Source organism: Melanaphis sacchari, unplaced genomic scaffold, assembly GCF_002803265.2.
Source record: "Melanaphis sacchari strain LSU unplaced genomic scaffold, SCAv2.0 Contig0_pilon_pilon, whole genome shotgun sequence".
Taxonomy (NCBI): domain Eukaryota; kingdom Metazoa; phylum Arthropoda; class Insecta; order Hemiptera; family Aphididae; genus Melanaphis; species Melanaphis sacchari.
Genome location: NW_020270366.1, coordinates 10,085,300 through 10,106,790, shown reverse-complemented (window position 1 = coordinate 10,106,790; position 21,491 = coordinate 10,085,300). Strand labels below are relative to the sequence as shown.

The 21,491-nt window shown below is 23.2% G+C and overlaps 1 protein-coding gene across 2 annotated transcripts in view; it reads right to left on the bottom strand.

Moving 5' to 3' along the window:
• The window catches only part of LOC112596539 (potassium voltage-gated channel subfamily KQT member 1), a 246,064-nt gene extending 234,072 nt beyond the window's left edge, over window positions 1-11,992 (bottom strand). For both annotated transcript variants that reach the window (XM_025342278.1, XM_025342294.1), the window contains exon 1: window positions 11,630-11,992. The gene's annotated coding sequence lies outside the window, so the exon portion shown is untranslated. The remainder of the gene's footprint in view (window positions 1-11,629) is intronic.
• Between the last annotated feature and the right edge of the window lie 9,499 nt (window positions 11,993-21,491).

The window sequence follows — 21,491 nt, the reverse complement described above, 5'->3', positions numbered from 1 at the left end:
TATATATTTTTTTATAAGCCCACTTATTTAACCTCATTAAAATTTTTATATTCACACAACAACACAGTTACAGTAGGTACATCACTATTATACTGAACGAAATAAATTGTATTTAAAAAAAAAAAAAATCATAATACATTATTGTGAACTCTATAATTGAATTTGTTTTTATTTGCAATAATTATACACAAGATCGCTGAGGAAAACTTTAAAATAGTTTATTACAATACTCCCCTATGAGTTTTTGGCTAAAGCACATATGCTTTATAAACATTTAGTATTAAACATTAATACTGTCGAAACACGCGCGGCAGTGTTTTATCTACACGTCGACATAATGTTTAAGTAAACTCGAGTATTGTTAAACGAGACACGCCAATGCGGGATAAACTTTTCCGTTACCACACCATACGCCCATACGTAGGCAGGTATATAATACAGTATTTGACTATCAACTTTAAGAAATGAATCCGTTTTCCACCGTACCTCGCACAAAAATTGAATCTCATCGGTTATCCGCACGGTGCGACTAGCCTGGAACTTTAATAATTATAATAATATGACTTACGCGATAACGTTTTATATTCGTTGAGCGGCGTACAGTTGGTAAACTACGCCACAACGATTTAGTATAAGTACACATAATACATATTATTAGAATGACTGACAAAAAACAAATAACAGTAAGGGATGAATACATAGAACCCCATACCAACAGAAGGTCTTTATTATTTAAGTTAACTTTTTAAGAGATAACTAACTACGACATCAACTGCAATATCTCGTTCAACGTTAAACAGATTTATCTGATAAAGTGGTATTGTAAATGGTAAATTTTCAATTATTGAGCTCGAGTGAAGTTGTAAATAATTTTTAATGAAAATTAGTATGGTGTACTTTGAAATGTCGACAGTCTACAATTTAACATTTAAATACATAATTAAAAAAAAAAAAACCATACTTTATGCCTATTGTACTTTGTTTGTATAGATTGTATAATTTTCTAATTTAAAAATTAAAAAAATATATATTTCCTATTATTATTATTTTTATATATATATTAAAGCAATAATTTGTACAAAATAAAGTGTTATTTTAAATCTTTGGTGCTTGTATTGGAAAAATAATTAACTTAATGTGACTATAAAATAAATTATAACTCCATATCGTTGGAAATAATTTAACTCATTATTACAAAAGAAGTTACTAAAAAAAAAAAAAAAATCTAGATAGGTATATATTCTATAAAAATAAATACTTTAATAAAGCAAAATATCAAATATCTTTATGGGTAGAGCACGGATTTCTATGCAGTTGCATATTCTTTTCACTTTTACTTTTTTGGATTTTTTCTAGTTATCTTCACAAATTAAAACAATTTAAATTAAATGGTGCATATTAAAGCAAAAATTTTAAAAAAAATTGTGTAAAATAAAATATTGTCAAGTAGAAATATTAAAAATAATTTTGTTGACATTAAATAATAAGTTACGACTCTATGCATTACGTTAGTATTTTCACTTAGTATTATATTTAGGTCAGTAATATCTTCGGATTAAATTAAAATAAACACTATTTATATTAGTTTGTGAGCTAAATGAATTCAATGTTCTTAGTAAAAATATATTATTAGACAACACAAAATACAGTTAATAAATGAATAGTTTTCGTTAGACCGCTTAATATTAAATTTTAAACTCTATCTTAGTTGAATATAGTAATTAATTAAATTTTGATTACAATAAAAGAAATTGGCTCTAAGTAAAACCCGTCGTTAAAATATTGGTTTTTTCTTCTAGATAATTTATAGAATATCTTAAAAATAAGTGCCTAATTTTTAAGTTACATATATTTTTCTTTAAATTTATAATTAAAACCATACATTTTAACTTCGTTGAAAACTATTGTATTCTCACAGTTATCACAATATACTAATCAGAATTAATTACTTATTTAGAAAAAAAATCTAAACAATATTGTGAACTCTTTAACTGAATTTTGTTTTTATTTGTAATTATTTTCCACAAAATATGCATTGATAAATACATAATAACATATTGCTAAAAGTAATATTTATGCTAAGAAATATCATACTTCACTTTTTCAAGTATTTCATATAATAAATATATGTAAGTAATAATAAATCTTTTTCATCAAAATCATATTTTATAAAAAAATGTTTATGATTTTTTTTTTTTTTTTTTTTTTGTCAAATATCATTTAGTATTAATCAATTATCAGTCATATAAATCTGTTATAAAAATTAATTTACATAAGTTAGGAACTTAAACTATAGGTATAAATTTTTAAGTTACATCCATTACATATTTTTATGACATTGGTTCCAGTAAATATTGAATATCAAAGTCCAACAACAGCCATTATTTTTCACGTCGTTTTATTTGAAAAACAATAACATGAAAAATCGAATTTATGAGCTATGTCACGATAAATGGAACCATATTGAAGTATTTCCGTTGTTTTGTAGAACTCTCAAACAACGAAATACAAACCACTTTGTTCGTATCATCTTTATCATTATAGCCAGAAATGTCTATAAGCGTGCTCTAGAACGAATATGTATATTATGCTATTTTCAATCCAAAACTTTTGCATAGGTCGAAATCGTGGAGATCAGAAAGTTTTTGCCTATACAAGAGACTGAAAAACTTACCCGATTTGTTGAAATATGTTCTAATATATGAATAAGTCGTTTTGTATTATACACGATTTTGAGGGTAAAGGTAATATAATGAAAGTTTTTTACAATAAAAAAAATTACTGTAGGTAATTCTATCAAAAAAATGTCGGACATTTCTCATTTTTTCGACTATGTTATTAAATAGAGACTACGCTAAGTAATTTAAAATCAACTTCCAAATGAAAAAAAACTTGCATTTTATGAATGTATGTATGTATATCGTATTCTATGTATGAAATTTTGTTCAAACATAATCAAGGTGGTAAGTATGTAGGGGAAAAAACGGAAACAAATAAAAAAAATGCTCTTGTTCATATATTTTATTTATTTTCTCGTTTTCGACAAAACTGAACCAGAAAGCTGACTAGAAATATATTTCTTTAAATGGATAATTCAGAAGCTAAGATTTGTTTCTGAAACCTGTATTTCTATAACTAGGTAATAAAATTATTATTATTTTTATTATATTTAAATGTGTTGTTAAACAAGTTTAACAACACATTCTAAGTCTTTATTTGTCTGTTATATAATTAATTTGTCAACTTTAATACTATATTTTTAATCTCTATACTTTTTTAATCTATACTTTTATCTTTTACTCTGTTTATAAAATTGTATAACTATACTTTGCTACTTCTTAATGTTGGCTGTTATTAATTTTATTATTTTATGTATTAATTTTAAGTTAATTTAATATAAGAACCACTCCCCCGGCAAAATCTTTGCTTATAGGGGGTGCTGCAATTAATTAATTTATGTGATTATATATTGTGTCTCATTTTGTTTTGCAAAATAATTATATTATTATTATTATTATTATGTTAACACTTTGAAAACTATTTTATAACTCCTGGCAGGCAATATTAACCACAACCGATTTCGCCTAAAATCCTAAATTGGAATTTTTACAAATTTATCTTTTAAATATTATGTATCCTCAGCAATACAAGCAAAAGATTGATGGCAAATGTTGAAATTAAATATCTAAAACAATAAAAAAGGGTTGATAAAATGACATTCAAAAATTTGAAAATAGTATGAATGTCATTCGCAAAAGTAGTTTAATAGCCAGTTCTGTTCCACTAGATATTAAATTTTCATAAAATGTTTAAAAAAATATTAATCTACCAGCCATATTTTTGAACCTATTACTTATTTAAAAATATAAGTTTTATGATATTTACAATTTTTGCTATTAAATTTTTAATATAAAAAAAAATACTGAATTATAATCTAAATAATATTTTAATTTTATTTTAAATTGTAAATATTATAACAATACACTACACTAACATATCAATAACATATTTGATTAATGATACAATTATATTTAATAAAATAGTAAATAATGTATTGGATTTAAAAATACTTGAATGTAGTGATTAAAATTTAAAATTTATAATTTTATATCAAAAATATATATGATATTATATAACTTAATTCTTTAAATTAAATATAAACAAACAATTTTTTTTTAATAATATAATACTACTTGATATTAAATATAATAATTTATAAGAACGCAAAGTTAAAAATTAAATTTAACTCTTTATTTTTAAAGTTGCATTGTATCAAATATGTACTAGACTTAAAGGATAAAAATATTTTTATTCAATTTAATTCATTTTTGTATTGTTTTAATAGAATTATAATTATTTCTAATACATTAGATAGTTATACTTTTTAAAATTATTTTACTATTTAAGTAGTATATAAAGAATTATTTCCATGTAAGTTTATAATAAATGACACCTCTACGTATAAAAATATATAGATACATAAACCATATTATATTCATTTTAAAAATATTTTTTTTTTTGTATCAATATTATAATTTTTTTTCATATTATTTTATGTTTGAGCGGATATCAAATTATTTATTTTTCCAGAATATAAATATATTAGAAAATTTTTTATAGCCTTAATGCAAATTAAAAATTAAACACAATACTGGCATATAATAAAATGAGCGATACGTCAAGAGTATCTCAACTCTGTATCCTACAAACAGTTTAAATAAATTATAATTATCATTATATTGTATTATATTCTTGATTTTTTTTTTTTAAGTAATTAAAATTTGTTTAAACAAATATTAAAACTTTATACGTCTGAAAATATTTTATCTTTTCAAAACTAAATTATATAGATATTATGTTAATTATAACATGATTATTAATAAATCTAGTTTAAATTTAAAATATTAGTGAATAAAACTTCAGTATCATTAAAGCAAACAGAAAATAATAAATTCAAACCAAATATATAAATATTAGTTGTGTTGCAGGTTTCTTACTCATTTTCCAATTAAGCAGTCGTTTTTCTTTTAGTTTCATCAACTTAAATTTCAATTTAAGACAATAACCAATATTATATAGTTATAACATATGTGATGAAACTCATTAAACACAAAAAAAATCAATAAAATTCTTACTCATTTATTAAAATAATTAATTCTTATTTCTTTTACTTTATTATTTATATAATATGTGCACTATAAATCACATTTAAATTTAAGTGAAATCGATTTAAGAACCTACCTAACTTACAACTGTTTATGATGGTTACTACATTAAGACTATAATATGTAATTCCTTCTTGTTTTAATAAAATTCCATTTTTTAGTATTCTCTCTAAAAAAAATTATTTCAATCAAAAATATGTGTGCAATAATAATTGTTATATTAGAAATAAATCAAACAAATTGTACATGGCCAATATATTTCCTACTATATTCCTCTTGATCACTTGTTTACATATAACATTCAATAACATGTACACTCTTTACATAAAACCAAAAAAAAATAATTTACATAATAAAACCTAATTCGATTCACTAAAAATCTATACAATCCATTTAATATAAAATGCATTATATACGAATTAAAGTAATATACCACGACATCTCAATTGAGTTTTAAACATAATTATAAATAAAAGTGATTAATTTAAAAATTAAAATAATTTAAAAATTAAAGATATTATACAATTGTTACAAATATTAAATAATATATTATCAGTAGATTTAAATAAAATAATATAAAAATATAATACTTTTAAGTTATAACTTAAAAACACAAACACTATTAATATATTAGTTCAATAACCATGTTTAAAATTTTGAAAAATTTGGATATCAAATGTAAGCAACAATAGGAATAGTTATTATATTAACATTGGCTAAATTCCAATTTTTAAAAAGAATCACTGTACTGAGTTTAAATTTTTTATTCGATTTCATAAACACCTTATTTAAACAACTCTCAAGTTTAAAACTTGATTCTCAATTTTTAAATACTAAATTACTTTTAATTAAAAGTTGTTCATTAATTATTATTATAAATTCAGTATTATATAATAATCAATTTTTCATGTAAGCATTAAAAATAAATTGTTGTCAAGAAGATTGTAAAACTGTGAAAAAGTTTATAAAAAACTATTTCTGGTTTAAATTTTATTATTTGCTGTTATTATCTCTTGTTAAACTTAAATATAAAAATGCTAAATAATAAAATCCTAAATATTTATATATGTATAACACTATTTATAAAAGCATTATTATACATCAATATAATGCTATACTAGGGTTGTCCTAATTAGGATTTATAATTTTAAGTAATTGATAAATGAAATTCACCAATTTAAATTAATAAGCCTTCTTGAATTGTAGAATAATTATAATATATAATATTGATATAATACATTTAATTTTATATACTATTCATTCATAAAAGTATTTATGCAAGAATTTATTTAGAATTATATTTATGCAGAATTAAAATGATTCAATATTGCTGGAAAATATAAAAATATAAAATATATTAACGAGTGACACTTTTGTTTTTCAAACGTGAATTGAAACTAGTTTTAAAATTACAAAAATCAAAAACCTTATAACTTCAAAGTTAATTTCTTTCTTGAATATTTATAACTTACTCACATACAATTTTGTATTCTTTATTAATAACTTAACTATCCTTATAAAGTATATTTATAAACTTTATATTTATATAGTTACTTAATATAAATTAATAAAGGAGTATAAATTTTAAATAAGCAACTATAATAGATTTAAAATTAAATAACTTACGCATATGATAATAATAATAATAATAGAATATACCCTAAAAGTTATAACACTAACTTCTTCCGTGGTGTGTCTAAGTGCTTTTTACTTCTCTAAACTGTTTCGGTGTTTTTTTTTCTTTTTTAACATTCAAATTAACATATATATTATAAAAACTTTAAAAATGTTAAACTATTGCAAAATTATATAGAATAATTAAGCAATTTTAAGAAAAATATAATTTGTAAGAAAATTTAATTTCAACTAAAAATAGAATATTGATGAGCCTTTCATAAAATACGGTAATTTAAAAATATCTTATAAGGAAATGTTCATTTCAAATCGAACCATACTTCGAGTTTATGATTAGAACAAATAAATAACAATTAGGTAGTGCCCAAAAACAAAATATAATAACACGATTATTAATTACACTGGTAAAAAATGTTTAACTTTTTCGGAAAAATCACTAGCAGAATTTGTGACTTTGACGTTGAATTTAAAGTGTAGTATTTGTATAATTAATTACTGTTAAAAATATAAATAACTTTTCTACTTATTACTCGATTAAGAACATTTATTTTAAACTCCGCGGTCAAAACACAGTAAGCATATAATTTTTAGGTTATTATATGGTCATAAACAATTTCAATATGATTTATTATCTATAATCTTCTACGATTTATAAAAGACAAACATTTACCTAACCTAACCTAAATTTAAAATAAATGTATTTGAAAACAACATGTAATTATTTGTACCTGAATGTAAAAATACCTATTTAAAAAATGTATACCTACTTATTATTGTTATACTATCGACTATCAACTTTTATTAAAATAGATTTTTTAAATTAGTATACTTCCAAAATTACTAGATTAAACGACAAAAATGTATTGACAGTTTCAAAACGCGTGAAGTTACTTTTAATATTTTAAAAACATATTTATGCAGATTACTGTGTAAGTAAATATCAAAATGTAATAATAGATAACAATAATTAATAATTTAGATTATTATAATAATTATTATCTAATGATGATTTAATGAATATATATATATGTGCATACTACAAATATAGATATATTAATATAAAATACAGTTAATAAAATGTTATGTTATAATATTAAAATACATATTCATTTAATAGATAATGAAAAGTTGTATTAAACAAAATAGACAATTGTCCAAGGAACAATAATTTGCTTTTAATATCATATCTTTCTGAAAAGAAACTGATGTTTGGTCAACAAACCCAAGAAATTATTGACATACCCATTTAAAATCAAGTATAAAATATCTTATTCATAAATAATATTAATTAAAGGTTTCAACGTCTTGAATTATTATCCTACAATATTAATTCTTATTTTTTTCCTAAAGTCAATTATTATTTATTATTTAAAGTATATTTTAATATTATAAAATGTATTATACATCTTGATAGTGTATTACAATAATATACAGTAGACACAATACAATATGTAACAATATTTACCATATGCCTCAGAATATACATATCTTAAACTCAATCTGGTATAAAATATAAATATAACCATCTATTAGATGTTATGTTGTATATAGAGATAAATGCGAGTTCTAGGTTGCAAGTATTATTATTATTTATAACGACCATGCGCGGTCAATTATGAGTTACACGGAACAGCAATCTGTTAAAATATTTATCTGCTAAATGTGAATAATTTATATTTGATCATGTCATAATGACAATGATAATATAAACTAAAATCATAAACTTTACCTAAATAAGACTATATATTACTTCGTATAAATGTGTATTTAATTAAAAGTACAACACGCCTAGTATAAATTTATCAAAAGTTTTATAAAAAACGAATATACAATAAAATACAATAAGGAAACCTAACCAAAGAAAGTAAGTAAACCGCAAACGATTAAATCAAATGTTAACGCCGGCCGATGCTTGACTTCAGAACACATTTGTGACTGAGGCCAACCACCGCGCCACACCAGGCCACTTAAATTTTATTATTACCTATTTATAGTATTGACTTTTTTTTTTATAAAACAATGATTATTAATTTTACTCATATATCATAATATTACGAATAATTTGATGGAATATCAAAAAAAATTAACAAATATTATCATTTTGTTTTTATTATAAATTATAATTTTATTACTACCTACTCGTGTTTATTTGCACAAGATTTAGAAACATGTCACTTGAAATTGTATAGTCTGTCTGTCTTTCATACTTGCATTTATTCGTCTTGCAACACAGAATACAAGTACATAAATCATATCGCTGTCCTCCCAAATTTTAAAAAGAGCAGGCTGATTCTCGTAATGAAATAGAATTAGCCAATACGTCTTCGATGATTATAAATCATAAGATTTATAATAAAAACGAAATGATAATATTTGTTAATTTTTTTTGCTATTCCATCAAAATATTATTAATATTATGGTAAATGAATTTAATAATCATTATTTTATAAAAAAAATCAATACTATAAATAGGTAATAATAAAATTTAATTTATAATAAAAATAAAAATAATATTAGTTAATTAAAAAAAAAAAATTCGTGGCTTACAATTTCACATTGTACGGGCAGAACCACATTAACCGGGCAATGTACACATTGCTCGGTATTCTACATTTCCCGTAACATATATAAATACATAGCTGTATGTATATACCTACTTTAACGTATGTTAAACAAATCATAAAAAAAATATTTACTTTCATAAAAATATTGTTAATTAGTTCTTAATTTTAAATTAAAAACAAACTTAAAACAACGCATTAAGCACAACAATCGTCGTTAATTTGAAAATAAAACTTTCTAGATCAATAGAAAATAGAACTCAATTTTAGTTATCAGTTTTTAGTATTATATTTAACAAAATCTATTTTGGTTTTTTTTAATGTAACCTAGACGAATAACCCTAAATACTTGAAATTCGTATGTTTGATACGTTTATGTATTTTCAATACAAAATAAAATATTCAAAATATTTGAAACTTTTAAGCTATTTATAAACATTTGATTTTTTTTTTTTTAATTTTGTTTAGTTATTTTCTATAAATGTTGCATAACAATTTTTCTCTAGGTCAAAGCGCTTAAAAATTTAACATAAGGTTCTTTATAAGTAGACACTAGCTTTTTAAAAATTTATGAAATGATCAATTTTTATAGCTATAAATAAAAAATTTAAGACAATGTTTTTCTTAAATAATTCATAATGTAATCAAAAAATCTTAAAAATATATAAACACAAGTTTTTTATAGACATTTTAAGTTTAACTTTAACAAAATTAGAAATTCAAACAAAAAATAATGATACGAATTATTTTGTTGTAGTTTAAAAATATTAAACATTTAACGTACATTATTATATTGTATAAACATAATGACATTTTTAAATACAATTTTTTCGTAAGATCTACTGTATTACTAATAGTTAATATTAAGATAAATTACTTTAAAATCAATATAAATATATTATAAAATATACATATAGTAATATAGGCTTACATAATACATAGTGTCTTGGATTAGTAAATTTTTTTTTTAAATGTAATGATGTATCAATGAATTCAAATTTAACCCATTCCTACATTGCAATGACTTTTCTCAATGATAAGGTTCACTTGACATCTACTATATAGCATAGCGGTTACCTACTTTGCCTCTTTTTATTATTATTTTTAGACATACTATTAAAAAAAATACTATTAAGATGCATGTAAGATACATGTGACTTCAAAATTATTGCTTATAATATTTCATCCAATTAAACTGCAACGTGACGAGAAATAATAATATCTTCCCTATAACAATGTATTTTTTTCTATTTGTCCGTAATTTTACGAGAATAAATCATTATAATATATTCAATACACATTATCTTCTTATGACAAAACTATAGAAATCACTTAAATGTACAATACCTTCTAACTACCACCACAGCACCATTACACTACTACATGAATTACACAGAACATAACGTTCTCACATACCTACATAATATGTGACATATTATATTTTATTCAATAGAATATGATTAATTGAAATAAATTGTACGCGTAATATAAGTAAATTATTTAATGAATTTACTTTTAAGTCTACATCGAGTATAAATAATAATTATATTCATAATAATCAACGGCATACTTTTTATTTTAATGTTATAGTTATTACAAGTAATTTGAAGCAGTAAAGTAGGTACAAATTTTAAACTTAACACTATTAATATAAATAATGATAATAGCAAAAAAATCCATGATCTCAATCTTAAATAATCTGAATAGCTAAATTTTAAATCGTATAAACTGATTTATGCGTTGGTATAATGTATATTCACATACTTACTGCATAATTTTAATTAATCTTTAAATGCATACCTACTATAATTAATATTTTGGTGACCATAATTTAAGTTTTCATCAAGAAACTCATAATTTATATTTTCATTAATAAGCTAGATTATATTTGTTTTTATCCAACCTAATCTACTAAAATATTTTTATTTACCCAATTAAAAATATGTTAACTGTAACAAAAAAAAAATTAAATTTTGTTTAAATTTTAAAATAAATAATTTTAATATTTTTTTATGATAGGAACATGAACTTTTAAAACCTAATGTTAATTACATTATATAGAAACATAATATTTTTAAACTTCTAATATGCCTTTCTCCTTACATTAAAATGTAAATCATAGAATTTTATAATTTTTTGTCCACCGAATGAACTCGTATTGACCAATAAATGACTATTATATATTTCACCAACGCCGGTAAATGCTATATTCTAATTTTCTACTACTACTTATTTTTTATATTCTACGATGACCTGGACGTTTTTTACCTGTACGTCCTTAAACGGCCGCCACGCAGAGGACGCGCGGAACCCGTGACAATGACACAAATATGATAACAAGAATCGAAACACTCCGACTGCGATGGTGGTGGCAGCGTATACGCGTCCAAAAAAGAAAAAATTTAAATACGTTTTATTGCAAGCCAAACGATCGGCTGAAAGTGCAGTTTGAGAGAATATATCGCTTGTATAATACATAAATTATATATTATATGACGAAGTCATCATTCATTTTTCAAATCATGAGGATTTAAATGACAAAAAACATATTAACAGAAATCGCGAAAAAACGTACGCGCGCACGTTGAACGAGGAACGCCGGGACAACGCTCCAACGACGACACCACAGCACCGGCGCCGACAACGGACCGACGCTGTTAACATAACAGCGTACCGTCGCGCGCGGATACCGCCGAACCTGCGACGCCCCAACCGGTGACGACGTTCACGCGGTACTCTCGCTTTGCCATTATTTTTCCTCACACGGCGTTTGTTACATTGGCATAACTTAAAGAAATAAATAGAGGGTACTGAAATCATGTAACTATTGTAGAAGCTGATTTAAAGGCATCAGGGCCCTGATTTTTAAATTATAGGTACACATAAAGTGAGTAGTCCAAATCATTTTTATTTTTATAAATTGTTCATTATTCAGAAAAAATGATCAAAGCGAAAGGTTAACTACCCCCATTAATGGTATCATCAAGAAATTCTGTAATTTCTTTGAATGATTTATGAAAATTCTTTGTTATATACACATGAAGGTAATTTGTTTTATTTCATAATTACAAAATAATAGTAATTTAAAAATTACAGATTTATTTATTTTTAAATTTTAAGCTATGTCGATTTTTCGTTTATTTATTTGTTCATTTATATTAAAAAATATTAGTAGCTATTTTACTAAAATTAGTAAGTCGAGGAAAATTATTTTATGATTGTAAAAAAATTAAATAATAGACATTATTTTAATGAAGCTTTTTACCCAATATTTTAACTGTCAAAATCTATTATCAAAAGAAGATAAAAAAAAAACTTGAACATTTTGATCACGATCAAGAAACTATTGGCCATTTAGAATACTGTGTGCATTGCGCAGTAATAACTATAAATTACCTATACCGGCTATACATATACAAATTAATACATAAATATTTACATTCAATCATTAAAATTACTTTTAATTGATACACAACGAAAGTATAATTTAAAGTGAAGTATAATATGAGTTATATACCTAGGTTAGATATCTCAAAAATAATAATATACGGGATTAACTCAAAATATAATTTTGTCTGCTAAAATGAAAAAATATAATCCTAGTCGCATACGAAATAGTATTTGGAGTAATAAATGTATGAATTGTTCAAAGACGCGTGGATAGAATTGAATAAATGTGCGGTGTTAACATAAGATAAATGGAGACAGCCAGACTATTTTAATGCTGAAAATCGCACATTCTCCATCCGCTATCTGTCGGCCAAAACAGTATTGTCGTCGTAACGCTGCGCGCCGAGAACTCAACACACGGACGCCGCAAATATCCAAGTGTTTAATTTAAATATAGAATTGTTTATTTGAAATAAACCGTGTTCACTCGATAAATGTAGTTTACATTTTGGCTTAAAGTATACGTATGTTTAGGTTCATTTTAACAATACTTATATTTTATTAAAATCCATTAATATCTTATAATAAAAATATACTTATAATTAAATCAATTAAGCATTCAGAATTATGATACACTTCATAGTTATTCGTGTACGAAAAATCATTTTAGAGTTTATGATGCTAACTTTTGTACCTATCCATAAGCGCTGTAAGGAAGATACTATAATCTTAAATAGAGTTCGAAATTGGTGACTCGAAAGTGAAATTTTATGATTTCTTATACAATAGTAAATTGTCATTTCTACATAAATTTAATTGTTTTAATAAACTATTTTTTTTTAAGTTTAGTATACAAATTGTAATTTTGTGTATGGTTATTATTATTTTACCCACAACAATATTTTATCTAAGGTAACAAAAAATCAAAACTATATTCTGTTTAAGATTTATAAAATCTATTTTTTTCATAAAAAGCGCCCCGGATAATAGATTAATAAATATAAAAATAATCGTTTATTATAATGACTACATAACAATATTACCGCTATTTTTAAGGACCTTAATTATGTTCTGACACTTTGTCCTGGGTATTAAAATAATGAATATCTTTCGCATGTTTTTCATCTAGTAAAAATCCTAAGTGTTGTGCAATTTATGTATTAAACCACACAATATTATAACTCATAAATCAGCCTGCACATTACTAACAATTAAACTGACTTTGTGCTGCATTTTCACCTGAAAATGTATATTATGCATTTATGCACGAAATGTACATTTGTCAATGCGTAAATATAAAATCAATGCTTTGAATACGTCGAGATTTTACACCTTAAAGACGAATACCATAAATTATAATAATATTTAAATGTGAAAATAATTGGTATAAAACCTAACCTAATGATAATAATATGGAATACAGTATGCACAATACTATTAATTATTAGCAATATCAACAACTTAATAATATAATCCAATCATTCCAATATATCGTTTATTAATATACTTATGATTATCTATTGGCTAATAGTATGTTATAAATTTTAATATTATTATGTATATATATAATATAAAACCAATTTAAAATATAATACATAATAATAGTTTGTGTATACCTTCTTAACTGTCAACTAACCATTTCACATAAACTACCAATTATTCCTCTCTAATTTTAGAATAATATAAAATTTAAATTAATTCAATAGTGTTATATTTTATTATTTATATCTAATACAATATAGTTTACACTATTATACCCACATTATGATGTTAATACAGACATAATATTAAATAATTTATAATTTATACACTTTTTTAACACTTGTTTAAAGAACTAATAAAAATAAAATTTTAATCACAAGGTAGATATGTTGCTTTTCTACATGATTGCTTTTTATATTATGTTATAGATAACTTCTTTTTCTATTACTTTCACTTTTATTTATTATCTTACAAACATTACAGAAAATGAAATTATCGTGTTGAAACTAAATAAGAGACATTTTTTTCATTACATATTGGACATAAGTAAAGCATCATTAAAATTGTTTCATGAAAAATAATAAGTATAGGAATAGTTGTTATGCAGATAGACCTAATAAATAAAAATAGTTAATAACAGAAAAAAAAGTAATAATTACAATTCGTTATTAAATGCGTACAAATATGTTACATTCAGATTTATATTAACTATATAACATACCTACTTATTAAATATTATGTATACTGTAACTACCACCTACAATGTTCACACTTTTTACATATATACAAAGATAAGCAATTTAAAAATTAGAACGCAATAATTTTTATTTCACTATAGTCTGTAATTTGCATACTGTAAAAAATTTAGTAAGAACCAATACTACTTACTTACTTGCCACAAGAACTTAATCAACTTTCCAACAGACCATTCCGTATCTATGTAGATAATTATATAATTTTTACTTAATTGGTAATTAGGTATATTCATAGAATTGTAATACATAAAATGTTTATTTTTTTATATGATGGATAGGAGTGATAAGACATACATTATATTTAAATTTAATTGAAGTACATGTTAGTTACCTACCAAAATCATTACATGCGTTCAATGTTGTGGTATCGTCACTATTGATAATATTAAACTATATTAATATAGAATAGTAACACAGAATCAAAACACAATATGACAAATATTATTATCATTTTTACAATGATAACAAATAAGAAATAATGTTGAAATTAATTCAATTCAATTTTTTAAAATTCATAATTTGACATATTGAGGATTGATACGAGATTTTTCTATTATAAACTGTTCCCACAGCCACATATAACCATTATGGTAATTGATAACCTCTTCAATAATAATATATTGTATAGGGATGTCTTATCTATTAGTATATATTTATGACTAAGTGTGGGAATACTATATTATATTACTACAATATATACCTATTATATTATTAGATTTTTCAAGCTTATTAGACGATTAAATGATCATTATTTTTTGTGTTAATGTAACTACTTTGAGGATTAATTTTTTAAATTTAAAAAATTTCTCAAAATATATAAAACATAGTTGATTTTTATAAACATGCTGTCATTTACGCATATAATCCACATGATAATAAATTATCCAGAAAAAAATAATAATTTTTTACTCTAACAATTTCCTATCTCATTTATTCTTTATAATTATAATTTACACACACACACTTTTCATAAAATTGATAAAAAAAAAAATAACAGTATATTTTAAATTTCTAAAAAGAGAGACTAAAATGTTCTCTCAATGAATACTGAGTTAAAAAAAATTGCTAGATATCATACTTGTAAAATATTACTTGATATAAAATTTTTAATCTAGAAAGTCATTGAATTCGCGGTAATATATAATGTTTTATAATAATCAATAATAATAATTAGATCAGGGAGATATATAAAAGGCATTTGCGCGGTAGTCGTAGTGTCGAGAGAAAAATTTCGCCACAATTATTGACCTGTAAAAAACCTCACCCATTGAATTCCTGTGCCATGGGCAATGTACTACGTACTAAACGTAGTGTCGAATGCGTTCTTAAAACCGGATGCTGTAGAAGAATAGGAATCGCGTGGGCTTTGGGAGTGTTCCATCACCGCGATACCATAAATGGCATTAAAAAAAAAAATAAATAACCAACCCCCACGCAATGTTGGGTGACTCGTTTTTGCCGCAAATTTATTTCGTTTAACTCGACAGCAAGTCTCATATATGTATATATAATAACTAGACTACAGTTTCGGTTAAACAGTAACTTACAACATTAAACTCTAATCATATTTACTGGTTCACGACTAACTAGTTCGCAGGAATAGTTTTATAAGTTTAAACACTACCCACTGAAAATGCATTGTCTACTTTGTATACCCAAACATAGTCTAAAATCAAATTGTCGATAAGAACAGTAACGTATCCAAAATTGTTAGGGATTATGACTCCCCCTAATTCTATCATCAATTTTAATGAAATTTAAGAAAAAAAATAATAAATACTAATTGATTAATTTGAAATAAAAATATATTATAGTTAGTGACAGACGACAGTGATACGAAAAATGTCACAACGTAGCCAACGTGCAGTTTAAGAACGAACTCATGCATCACGAGTGATTACAGGGTACTTTTTTATGAACAACCCCTCAAATAATAAAAATTAATTCTGGATAAAATGCAACTATATAGGTCCCTTTAATTTTCCCTTAAAAATGTACATTATATTTTTATTAGATATGTTTATATATTTTAAAGCCTTGTAATACTGAAACTACCTGTCTTCAATACCACCATCATTATTTTAATAAAATAAATATTGGGAGGTACCTATGAATAATTATTGATATTCTGTCTTACGCTGCGCATTACATATTAAAATTTATAATACTTAATACTCATCCATTTAAGACATTGAATATTAGGTTTTATGTAATCTGAAAAATAGTTCTTAAATTTTTGATAAAACTTAAATAATAAAATTCATATTTTTAGCTATTATATATGTCATTAAATTAACCTTCTTTTTATTCATTATTATCATTGATTATTAATACTTCATCAAAGCGGAACATTAATAAATAAATATAAATATGTATATCTTATTCATGATAACAAAGTGTAAATGAAAACAAGTTTTATATTCTAAGTGAAGTGATAGATGTGTTAATTTTAGAACGATGTGTATTCTTTTTTATTTTTATTTTTTTGTCTGAGGACACTTTTGTAAAAGAAAAATACTTCAACTTTGAACGTGATTTTTGATAGAAAATCAGACATAGTTAGTACTTGACAGATTGTTTCCACTCAAAATAGTTTTCATATGTGATGAATGATGTATCTTTAAATTCAAATTTAACTACTCCATTAAACAGTACAGTGACCAATTCAATAACTATAGGAACATTCAACTCCTACTAGACGTTTGTATAATTGTATAGCAGAACGGTTACTTACTTACATATACTTTCTTTTATTATTATTGTTTAAGTTACAACAACGCAGATAAATGACTTAATCAATATCTAGTAATATTAACAACTCAATGTACATATTACATCAGTAAATCTAAAACGAATCATAACAATTTTAATATTCTATGATAAAATGAACGATATTTTAATTTTAAATATGTCAGATTCTTAAAATATAAAATATTTAATTTATCACCTATATATAATATACTCAACTCAACTCTACTATATTTTTGTACATACTGAAATATTTTTAAAATTAAAAGTATATTTTATATAAATATTTAGTTAATAATTCTAAACCACTGAAAAAACATCTTTGTCTATTCAATAATTTCTCTCATTACAAAGAAATAAACTTATTTCAATTGAAATAAAAAATTAGTTACCTACTATATAAATCATATAAGTTATAATCTCGACCAAAAATTGTAATTTAATATTAAATTATTTTATTATATTACTATGTAATATTAATATAGGTAGGTACCTATGTCATTATAGTTATAACCATATTATATACTTAGATACGCATTCACAAGATTTTTTAATGTAGGGTAATAGAAAATTGAATTTAAAATTTTACCACGAGATAGTAACCCCTTAGCCCTCGTTTTGCTCCATAATAATAGAATATACATTCTAATTTCAAAAGTATCATTTTTATAGGTTTATAAAAAAAATTAAATTAGAAAATTCATATAGTGTTCTATATGGCGTGTGCTTCAGCAGTAAGTAATTGAAGATTATCAACATGATATCACGAATATCTTCTTATTCGTATCCCATTCAAATCAAACTAAAAAATGACTACCAACTTGTTTTATAAAAAAACTTGTTAAGCATGGTCTGCACCATTTAATAATGCATTCGTTCAAATTCTGATTTTTGAAATTTTTAAGTATATACTTTTATTAATACTTAGATTTGTGTACTATTATCCTCTGACAATAATAGCTTTTTTTAAAGAAAATCATGTTCTTTATTTTAAACAATTAAACAGGATATTACTTTGATAATTTTAATGCATATATATATAAGTTATAATTCAAAATTTAATTGATTAATTTCTAAGTTATTAAACTTTGAATTTTAATTATAATACTCTTCAACAATAGTTTTACATCAAATATAACTTATTTATTATAATTAGTCAAATACTTATTATCTGAACACAAATTTTACAAATTCATAAATTTGAATGGACTAATTACTATAAATTTTTAAATCATCATAGATCTCGAATCTTCTTAACCTACAGCTATTATCATAGAACGGTATTCTCAGTACATATAATTTAATCACTCAAAAACTACTCTTTCTGAATTTAATTTAAATAGGTATATAAAATATATCAACATTTTACAATAAAAATGAGTTATACTTAATTATCATGTAATAAAAAAAGCTGGTTATAACTACATGGCACTTTTAAAATGCCATACAAATTTAAAGTAGTATTTTAGTTATAACTTATAGGTAACTATACTAAACATTTTATAATTTATAACATTTTAATACTATTTTTATATTATGAAGTAAAATAAATAAATTCTTCATTCCTGACAATAATAGTTTATAGTATAAATTTTACCAGCGCCATTGAGCAGAAATATTGTTATGAAACATAACCATATAAAGCTTATTGACAAACACTACTTTTTTTTCAACAAAATAAACAATTTAAATAATTTAAATGCGTAGCACGCAACTTAATGTTAAATTTTTCTACAAATAAAAATATAACAAAATCAATAAATCAATGATTAAAATAAAAAAATAACCAATCTTTTCTTATGCACATAAAGTATTATAACGTATATTTTATTATATGTGAAGCGATGGGTAACTACTTTTTAGTCTTACAGTTGTTATTTACATTATCGTATTTCAATAAAACATATAGTTTTACACCTTATAAAGTTTTATTATTCCTTGATATATACATTTAAAATGGCTATTACGGACAATAAAATTATAAGTAGAATTGGCTTAATGTCAAAATGACACATTGAAAATAAAAATTACATCAATATAACAAGTCGTTTGCATGAGAATTACAGCTAAATTGTTGCCCACCAAACGGTTTTATTCATTGCTTTAGACACTATGTGTAGAACAATACTCTAGTTGTCAGTCTTGTAAGTAGTTTAAAATTGAGATTATTAAGACACAGACAAGGTGACATGTACCAATTTAATTTAAAATTTCCTCTGGTTTAAAACGACAGCTTACCAATGGCTAATTGTAAACAATTACATAACTCTCGTATTTCGTGCATAAAAGTAAAAATTTACAATCCAATATTAAAGTTATATTTACAAAGACTGCCATAGCCGTTGAACAATGGTCTCACGTGACTTATTTATAGATACAAAATGGTATGAAATAATTGTTCATTATGTTAAACTTTAATCTAATGATAAACTTGCAAGTTAAAAACAAGAAGATCCTGAGCAGAGCTTATTTATTAATATTTATGTAATATTTTAAATTACTCACGAAAATAATTAATGGTTTAAGCATTTATTAAAATATTAACTAAAGAAATATTAATATATGAACAATCTTCTATAAACCTTTCAGTCAAATAAAACATCGATTCCCCAATATAAGTACCATAAAATATTTCTTTGTTTTTCCTCGATTTTTCAGTTTTCTCCCTTACGTTTAAGAAAATATTATTAAAATATCAATCAAATCACATTTTTAATATAGGTACCAACGAATTACAAAAATAAATTATTGATTAATAAAGCCACATACCATTTATACAGCATTATATTTGAAAAAATAACTAAAAAATATTGTACCTATTCGTACATTGATAGTACCTAATTCATATTTTTATATTGTTATACAATGGATGCCAATTTTCCAGAACTAATATTATAAAAACAACATTAATGTTAATAATTATTATGATAACTATTGTTTTATAATGTTTTGTAGGTAGGTCAAATACTAAACATAATCGTAGGTGTGTAAGATGTATGGAATTGAGATGATTGACCCAGATGCTGTTTAAGTGTGGGCGCTATATTAACTTGTATGTTATGCGTTCTATTGGGAATATATTTTTTAATCATTTCATTATTCTTTACGCAAGACAATAAAACAAACGTATATTTAATTATAATATATTAATGACACCAATTTGGGTATAACAACAATATCATCATACATTCAATACTGATCGTGTCAAAACATATTTGTTTTTTCCACGAATCATAGTTTTATGAAAACATCCTTATAAGTTATAATAAAAATTAATATTATATGGTACTATAGTATAATTTTTATCATTTTATCATTTAACTGATATAGAAAAACTGTAAACTACGATAATCCCCCCTGTAAATACATAAGTACTACCTGTATTATTATTAACTACATTAGTATTGTTATTAACAAAACATTATAAATATACAATTATATAATATAATATTGCATATCAATACAAAAATACCATGAAATTAGTTTAAGCCAAACACGAATATTTTCACAAAATATCAATATAATAATATTATAAGTTTAAATTGTAGAACGACTGATGAGAATATTAGTTAATTTAGTGTAGTTAATATTTTTGTTTAATTTTTTTTTTAACTAATAATGTTGTCATTATTTTAAATCGTGTAAAATAATGAAACTCGCACATAAGCACATAAGCTTACTAAAACGATATTATTAATGTAAATAGAAGTTTAGTACTCTTCTTGGACAAATATTTTAAAAATATTTTCATAATA